At 43.1% G+C, this 9,165-nt stretch overlaps 1 non-coding gene across 1 annotated transcript; it reads right to left on the reverse strand.

The window, feature by feature from the left end:
- Positions 1 to 3,470: 3,470 nt before the first annotated feature.
- On the reverse strand, positions 3,471 to 3,608 carry LOC114811853. Its single transcript, XR_003759549.1, has one exon. It is a non-coding gene; the product is annotated as a small nucleolar RNA SNORA7 (small nucleolar RNA).
- Positions 3,609 to 9,165: the final 5,557 nt, after the last annotated feature.

A 9,165-nucleotide genomic window follows, 5' to 3' on the forward strand; every position in this document is an offset into this window, starting at 1 on the left:
CACAGCTAAGTGGCAGAGCTGGGATTCGAACCCATGACCTCTGACTCCAAAGCCCGGGCTCTTTCCCCTGAGCCACGCTGCTTCTCTAACACCCAGTAGATACTTGGGTGTTGGTAGATGCAATCCCTGCTAAAAGAAAGGTTACAGTCCACTGAGGGAGAGCAGCACCAAAATAAATTTCACATAAGGGAAACAGTATTCAATAGTATATTTTTAAAGATAGTAACTACTGCGAGCCTGGGGAAAGTATCAAAATGCTTATGGGTTTCACAAACAAGGACATAATTAATGCAGAATGGAAGGTAGGGGAAATGATGGTTTAGTCTGAGAAGGCCTCTTGGAGGCAATTTGATTTTAGGAATATTTTGAAGTTGGGGAGAGTAGTGGACTGTTGAATATGAAGTGCAATCAAATTCTAGGCCTAACAGAGAACGTAGCAAGGTGCTGGCAGTGAGATATAGACAAGATTGAGGCACATTGAGTGGGACTGTCTGAGGGGATCAAAGTGTGTAGGTTGGGTTGTAGTAGAACAGAAGTGTAAGTAGGAGGGGGAGAGCTGATTGCCTTAAAGCCAATGGTAAGTTTGAGCTAGAGTGGATGGGCAAACATTAGAGGTTTTTGAGGAGTGGGGGGATGTTGATTAAGAGCTATTTTCAGGAAAAGGACCTGGGCAGCAGACCAAAGTAGGGACTGGAGAAGAGTGAGAAAGATGGGATGCATGGAGGTGAGTGAGGAGACTGATGCAGTAGTCAAGATGAAATATGATAAGCGCAAGGATCAGTTCATTCATTCATTCTGTCAGTCACATTTACTCCATGCTTACTGTGTGCAGAGCACTGTACTAAGTATTTGGGGAAGTACAGTACAACCATAAACAGTGATATTCCCTGTCCACAACCAGCTTTCAATCTAGAGGTGGGGAGACAGACATCAATACAAATAAATAAAATTACAGATATGTACATAAGTGCTGTGGGGCCCGGAGGGGAGGAAGAGCAAAGAGAGCAAGTCAGGGTGACAAAGAAGGGAGTGGGAGATGAGGAAAAGTAGGGCTTAGTCTGGGAAGCCCTCTTGGAGGAGATCTGCCTTCAGTAAGGCTTTAAACTGCGGGCAGAGTAATTGTCTGTCGGCATTGAGGAGGGAGGGCATTCCAGGCCAAAGGCAGATCAGTTTGGAGCAGTTTGGATAGAGAAGAAAGGGTGGATTCTTGGGATGTTGTTAAGGTCAAACTGACAGGACTTCATGACAGATTTAAAGTGTGGTTGAATGACAGAGATGAGTCAAGGATAATGCTAAGATTATTGGGGTTTTGAGACAGAGAGGATGGTGATGTTGTCTATGGTGACAGGGAAAGAACCGGGAGTTTAGGATGGGGAGATTGGTTTTCTTTCTCCTGCACACACTATGTTTAAATAACTTGCGTCTTTCTGTACCTCCAGTAGACGTTAAGCCCTTCAAAGGCAGGGACAATTTCTTCTACTTTTCCATAATTATGACTGTGGCATTTCTTAAGCACTTACTGTGTGCCAGACACTGTTTTAAGCACTGGGGTGGTTACAAGCAAACTGGGTTGGGTACAGTTCCTGTCCCATGTGGGGCTCACAGGCTCAATCCCCATTTTACAGATGAGGTAACTGAGGCCCAGAGAAGTGAAGGGATTTTTCCAAGGCCACACAGCCGACAAGTGGCAGAGGCAGGATTAGAACCAATGACCTTCTGACTCCCAGGCCCATGTTCCATCTACTACACCTTGTTGCTTTTCTCTTACTTGACCAAGGCTCCAGGATGGTCAATTTACCTGGAGTGGCATGGCAGCAAAAATAGGGGTAGATGATTCTCCCCTAGCCATCCAGCTGAACTCAGGACTGCCTCAATCAGGACATCTGCTCACCCTACCACAGCTGGGATTGATGCTTCCCATCCAGCATAGGGGGTGATCAATGAATGCTGACTGACTGCCTGAACATCTGGCAATACAAAATACATGAAGTAATTAACTTGGACACCTGTTTTCACTCAGTTTTAGTGCTTCTTCAGACACAGACGTTCATTGCCACCCATGATCAAAGTCTCCTAGGTTGACCATTCTTTAGCTTTAATAATCATATCAAGTAGGCCAGCATGGCTCAGTGGAAAGAGGCCGGGCTTGGGATTCAGAGGTCATGGATTCTATTCCCTGCTCCGCCACTTGTCAGCTGTGTGACTTTAGGCAAGTCACTTAACTTCTCTGGGCCTCAGTTACCTCATCTGTAAAATGGCGATGAAGACTGTGAGCCCCATGAGGGACAACTTGATCACCTTGTATCCCCCCAGCGCTTAGAACAGTGCTTTGCACATAGTAAGCACTTAACAAATACTAACATTATTTATTATTATTTATGCCACTTTTTAAATCGCAAAAGTTTTGTCCTCTTAGAACTTGCTTCCTATCTGACGAATGTTGCTTTGAAAAGCCGAAATCACACCAATGCCTGAAGAGTAGCTAGCAGACACTTGAACCATTTGCCAGAGTCCTGGAATGTACTGAGTTTGTAAGGTGGATTGGATTCAACATTTCAATCAATCGATGGTATTTATTAAACACTTACTTGTGTGTAATGCAATAAGTGCTTGGGAGCACTGAGTACAGCAGAAAACCAAGCAATATGAATTCTCCATCAGCTAAATGAGGGAAACTATTCTGTCTAGAATTCTCTTGGAATGTAATACATCACAATCACGATCACTCGGAGATGCATCTGTTTTCTCAATATGTTGCACATTTTTTACTATTATTGCTGTTTCTGGTCTGGCAGACACCCTACCTGGAGACTTATGAAACTTGGAGAATAGGACTCATTTAATAAGAAGGGTGATTGACAGATACTAAGATAAAACACCAAATAAATGGTATTAAAAATAACCAGTTGTCTACTGGTGGTTTGATTCATTTTTCTCTTTGTATTCTTTTTAAAACTAGAGAAATGAAAGAAAGTTTCCTAAACTGGAAGCAATTTGGGGATATTACTCATTTTTTAGGAATTCAAATTTTTTTTCCAGATTTCCACTGAAATTTTCCTTAATCTTCTGATGGTTTTGACAGTTCTTGAATAAACCAGTGACCAGATATCTTTTCAACATTTCATATATAATTAGACTTCTTTATTTATATGAAATCAGAAGTTATCTCCATCTATTTGCAATGTCCTTGAGGTTGGGGATTTTGTCTTTTAACTCTACTATATTCTCTCAAATAATCTTGTCTTGCCTTGTCTTATGCTGTCAAGTCGTCTCTGACCTATAGCGACACCATTGACACTTCTCTCCCAGACTGCCCCACCTCCACCTGCAATTGTTCTGGGTGTGTATCCATAGAGTTTTCTTGCTAAAAATAGGAAGTGGTTTACCACTGCCTTCTTCCAAGCAGTAAACTTGAGTCTCTGCCCTCGACTCTCTCCCATGCCGCTACTGCCCAGCTCGGGTGAGTTTTCACTAGTAGCAGATTGACTTCCACTTACTAGTCACTGCCCAAACTAGGAATGGAATGGGTTTGCTTCTGCTTTGCTTTCCCTCCTGTAGTTGAGACTGGTAGAGTACTGGAAATTCTCCAGATGAGACCCTGAGAAGGTCCCTCATATAATATTGATAAAAATTATGGTATTTGTTAAGCACTTATTATGTGTCAAGCACTGAGGAAGATAATAAGATGATCAAGTTAGACGCAGTCCGTGTCTCAGATAGGGCTCACAATCTAATAATAATAATAATGATGGCATTTGTTAAACACTTACTATGTGCCAGGCACTGTACTAAGTGCTGGGGTGGATACAAGCAAATCAGGATGGACACTGTTCCTGTCCCAGGTGGGGCTCGCAGTCCCCATTTGACAGATGAGGTAACTGAGGCCCAGAGAAGTGAAGTGACTTGCCCAAGGTCACACAGCACACAAAAGTGGCAGAGTTGGGTTTAGAACCCATAAATTTCTGACTCCCAGGCCCATGCTCTATCCACTACGCCATGCTGCTTCTCAGTAGATGCACTCAGTAGATGCACTCATTAGTGCTTCTAGTAGATGGGAGAACAGATTTTGAATCCCCATTTTATAGATGCCCAGGGTCACACAGCAGGCATGTAGTAGAGCCGGGATTAAAACTCAGGCCGTCTGCCTCCCAGGCTTATGCCCTTTCCACTAAGCTATGCTGCTCCTCTGTGGAATTGTGTAGTGCTCTGAATACTGTTGATGCTCAATAAATGATATTGATGATTATGAGTACAGTGCTCTACATACAGTAAGCATTCAATAAATATGATTGAATGAATGAATGAATAATTCATCCAAATATATCTATTCATTCATTCATTCAATAGTATTTATTGAGCTCTTTCTATGTGCAGGGCACTGTACTAAGCGCTTGGAATGAACAAGTTGGCAACAGATAGAGACAGTCCCTGCTGTTTGACGGGCTTACAGTCTATTCGGGGGAGACAGGCAGACAAGAACAAAGGCAATAAATAGTCAAGGAGAAGAACATCTCATAAAAACAATGGCAACTAAATAGAATCAAGGCGATGTACATTTCATTAACAAAATAAATAGGGTAATGAAAATATATACAGTTGAGCAGACGAGTACAGTGCTGAGGGGATGGGAAGGGAGGGGGGAGGAGCAGAGGGAAATGGGGGGAAAAGAGGGTTTAGCCGCGGAGAGGTGAAGGGGGCGGTGGTAGAGGGAGTAGAGGGAGAAGGGGAGCTCAGTCTGGGAAGGCCTCTTGGAGGAGGTGAGTTTTAAGTAGGGTTTTAAAGAGGGGAAGAGAATTAGTTTGGTGGAGGTGAGGAGGGAGGGCCTTCCAGGATGGCGGGAGGACGTGGCCCAGGGGTCGACGGCAGGATAGGCGAGACCGAGGGACGGTGAGTGGGCGGCAGAGGAGCAGAGCGTGCGGGGTGGGCAGTAGAAAGAGAGAAGGGAGGAGAGGTAGGAAGGGGCAAGGTGATGGAGAGCCTTGAAGCCTAGAGTGAGGAGTTTTTGTTTGGAGGTGTTTAAGAAGGGGAGTGACATGCCCAGATCATTTCTGCAGGAAGATGAGCCGGGCAGCGGAGTGAAGAATAGACTGGAGCAGGGCGAGAGAGGAGGAAGGGAGATCAGAGAGAAGGCTGACACAGTAGTCTAGCCGGGATATAACAAGAGCCCGTAGCAGTAAGGTAGCCATTTGGGTGGAGAGGAAAGGGCGGATCTTGGCGATATTGTAAAGGTGAAACCGGAAGGTCTTGGTAACGGATAGGATGTGTGGGCTGAAAGAGAGAGATGAGTCAAAGATGAAGAGACGAGTCAAAGATGAGTACTGAGTGCTTACTTGAGGGAGTGCTTGCTTGAGAGAGTACAGTGCAATAGAGTTGGTAGATATGCTTCTGCCAACAGAGAACTGACAGTCTAGAAGGGGAGATAGACATTAAAATACATTACAGATATGGGAAATGGGAAAATACAAGGGTATATACATAAGTCCTGGGGTTGGGGTGAGTATCAAAGTGCTTAAGGGGTACACAGTCAAGTGTATAGGTGAAATTTAGGGAGCTTCTTTGGCTCATGAAAAGTTTCCATTTCTTAAATAAAAGCAGAGGGGCTTCAGAGTTTTATTTTTATTTTTTGATTTGTCTGATAATTCTGTTAAGAAATATTTTTCACATAGACAGATTTATGTAAAATTCACACCAGTTTAACATTTTAACCCATAAAAAGCATAAAATGGCATACTGGATCAGATTTGTACTTTCCCAAGCTCTTAGCATAGTGCTCTGCACACAGCAAGTGCTCAAGAAATACAGTTGAATGAATGAATTAATGGTCTATCCAACCCAGGATTCTGTCTCTAAAAGAGGCAGCAAGTTTTTTCTTTTTTTATTATGTGCTTACTGTGTGCAGAGTACTAAACTAAATACTGGGGAGAGTACAGTACACAGTTTGCAGAAATGTCTACAGTCTAGAGGGGGAAAAATAAATTAATATAAATTTTAAAATACATAATATGCAATTCAAAGATATACAATTCAAAGATGCTTGGAGGAAGGAACAGTAGGATGGCTGGCCTCCTTGACATACTTCCTTTCATGATTAAGGATAAGGTAAATCATACCCCAATCTCGAGCCTCTTGATAGTTGTGGTCTACCCATTTAGTAATGAACAGAATATTCTTACCACCCGCAGTGTGGAAAAAAACCACATGCAAAAATAAATTTCTTTAGTTTTGAACTTATCACTCTCAAGCTTTAATGGAAAAAGTTATAGCAAGCAATAACAAATTTTGTTAGTTTTTCAGAAACTGAGTGTTCTTTTGAACCAAAAATCTTGAAGCTCAATAATTGTGAACAGTTGTTAAGATTCATTATGCTTTTCTTTTACTATTACTAGAAAATGAACACCAAGCCTGTCTGATGTGACAGCTCAGAACAAGGGAAGGAAAAGAGGGAATAGGTTGAAACAGAGTATAGAGGGTTTGTGTTGTATGGAAACCCAGTCCAGGAATTTGTTGTGTTTAGCAAACAATGTTCTTTCAAATATGTTAGCCCTGGGCATTAGCTGTCAGTTACAAGGCTCCGGGAACCAATCAGGAACAATTTAATCATAATACTTTGAATGTGACCCAGTGAAGAGGTCTATGATTTGGAGGACCTGAATTCTAATCCTAGCTCCTTGACTTGTCTGATCTGTGACTTTGGGCAAGTCACTTAACTTCGTTTCAGTTTCCTCATCTATAAAATGGTGATTTAATATCTGTTCTCCCTCTTACTTAGACTATTAACCTCATGTGGGATAGGGGCTGTGGCTCACCTGATTATCTTGTATCTACCCCAGCACTTAGTACTGTGCCTGGCATATGGGAAGAGCTTTAACAAGTAGCATAAAAAAATAAGGATAGCACTTTTAATTTGCCAAAACATTTTCCCATCAATTAGTTTACATTCCTGTGAGGTAGGAATAATCAGATACTAATCACCTCTTTTCAAACAGGGAAGATGAGGCCTACAGAGGATAATTGATTTGCTGGCAATAACCCCGTAGGTCAGTGGCTGAGACTAGTTCCTATGTCTCTTTCCACCCTCACTTATATGCCTTCCTCTACATGCACTACTACCTTCCTGTTCTCATGACCATAATCCAGTGTTGTCAAGGAGTGAACCAAAATACCAAGTAAATGAGTCTAGGTTTGCTGAAGCAATTAAGCAATAAGGAATATATACAGGTTTTTTTCTCAAACTGCTAGAGACCTGTCATTACATTTTAAAAAAGGAAATGGTGTCCGAAGGTACTCTACTAAATTAATCTGGAAAATTCCACTTATTTGGTGATCCCAGCAAGATTCTACTTTCCGCATACTACTGGATAGGACTGCCATTAACGCCTCATTACTTCCTGTCAGGTCTACCCCAAGTCAACATGGTTTTCTTAAATGTATTTTTCAGTAGAAAGTTCTGTTTCAACAATGAGGTCAAACAGGGTAACACCATCACTCATTATTCAATGTTCTCGTGTGAGGTTCCAAAGGAACAGAAGAATTTTGTGAAGAGCTTCTGCGGGGAAACCCAAACAATCAGTCAGTCAATAATATTCATTCATTCATTCAGTTGTATTTATTGAGCGCTTATTTTGTGACGAGCACTATATTAAGTGCTTGGAAGAGAGCCATATAACAATAGTCACATTCCCTGCCTACAAGGAGCTACAGTCTAGAGGGGAAGACAGATATTAATATAAATAATTACAGATGTGTACATAAGTGCTGAGTGGCTGGGAGTGGGGGCTAATGAAGGGAGCAAGTCAGGGTGATGCAGAAGGGATAAGGAGAAGAGAAAAGGAGGGCTTAGTCGGGAAGGCCTCTTGGAAGAGTTGTGCCTTCAATAAGGCTTTGAAGGGGGAGAAAGTAGTTGTCTGTCCTATTTGAGGAGGGAAGGCATTTGAGGCCAGAGTGGCTTAGTGGAAAGAGCATGGGCTTGGGAGTCAGAAGTCATGGGTTCTAATCCCAGCTCCACCAGTTGTCCACTGTGTGACCTTGGGAAAGTCACTTAACTTCTCTGTGCCTCAATTACTTCATCTGTAAAAATGGGGATTAAAAAATGTGAGCCCCACGTGGAACAATTTGACTACCCTGTACCTATCCCAGGGCTTAGAACAGTACTCAGCACATAGAAAGTGCTTAACCAATACCATAATTATTATTATTATTGTGTGGGTCGGAGGTGGGCGGTGAAATAGTATTCACTGAACATCTATTATGTGCAGACCACTATACCAAGCTCTTAGGTGAGTTCAGTAGAAGTCAAAGACAAAATTCCCTGATCTCAAATTTATAATAAAATAGGGGAATCAGATGCAAAATAGTTTACAGATAGGAAGAAGGAATGCTTAAATAGTAGAGTATGTAAATCAGTATGCACAAAAGTGCTATTACTCCGCTTCACTCCGCTGCCCGGCTCATCTCCCTGTAGAAATGATCTGGGCATGTCACTCCCCTTCTTAAACACCTCCTGTGGTTGCCTATCAACCTCCACTCCAAACAAAAACTCCTCACTCTAGGCTTCAAGGCTCTCCATCACCTTGCCCCTTCCTACCTCTCCTCCCTTCTCTCTCTTTCTACCACCCATCCCTCACGCTCCGCTCCTCTGCCACCCACCTCCTCACCATCCCTCGGTCTCGCCTATCCCGCCGTCGACCCCTGGGCCACGTCCTCCCGCGGTCCTGGATCACCCTCCCTCCTCACCTCCGCCAAACCGATTCTCTTACCCTCTTCAAAACCCTACTTAAAACTCACCTCCTCCAAGAGGCCTTCCCAGACTGAGCTCCCCTTCTCCCTCTACTCCCTCTACCACCCCCCCTTCACCTCTCCACAGCTTAACCCTCTTTTCCCCCCATTTCCCTCTGCTCCTCCCCCTCTCCCTTCCCATGCCCTCAGCACTGTACTCGTCCCCTCAACTATATATATTTTCATTACCCTATTTACTTTGTTAATGAATTGTACATCACCTTGATTCTATTTAGTTGCCATTGTTTTTACGAGCTGTTCTTCCCCTTGACTCTATTTATTGCCATTGTTCTCGTCTGTCTCCCCCGATTAGACTGTAAGCCCGTCAAAGGGCAGGGACTGTCTCTATCTGTCGCCGACTTCTTCATTCCAAGTGCTTAGTACAGTGCT

This window comes from Ornithorhynchus anatinus, chromosome 4 (genome assembly GCF_004115215.2).
Source record: "Ornithorhynchus anatinus isolate Pmale09 chromosome 4, mOrnAna1.pri.v4, whole genome shotgun sequence".
Lineage (NCBI taxonomy): Eukaryota > Metazoa > Chordata > Mammalia > Monotremata > Ornithorhynchidae > Ornithorhynchus > Ornithorhynchus anatinus.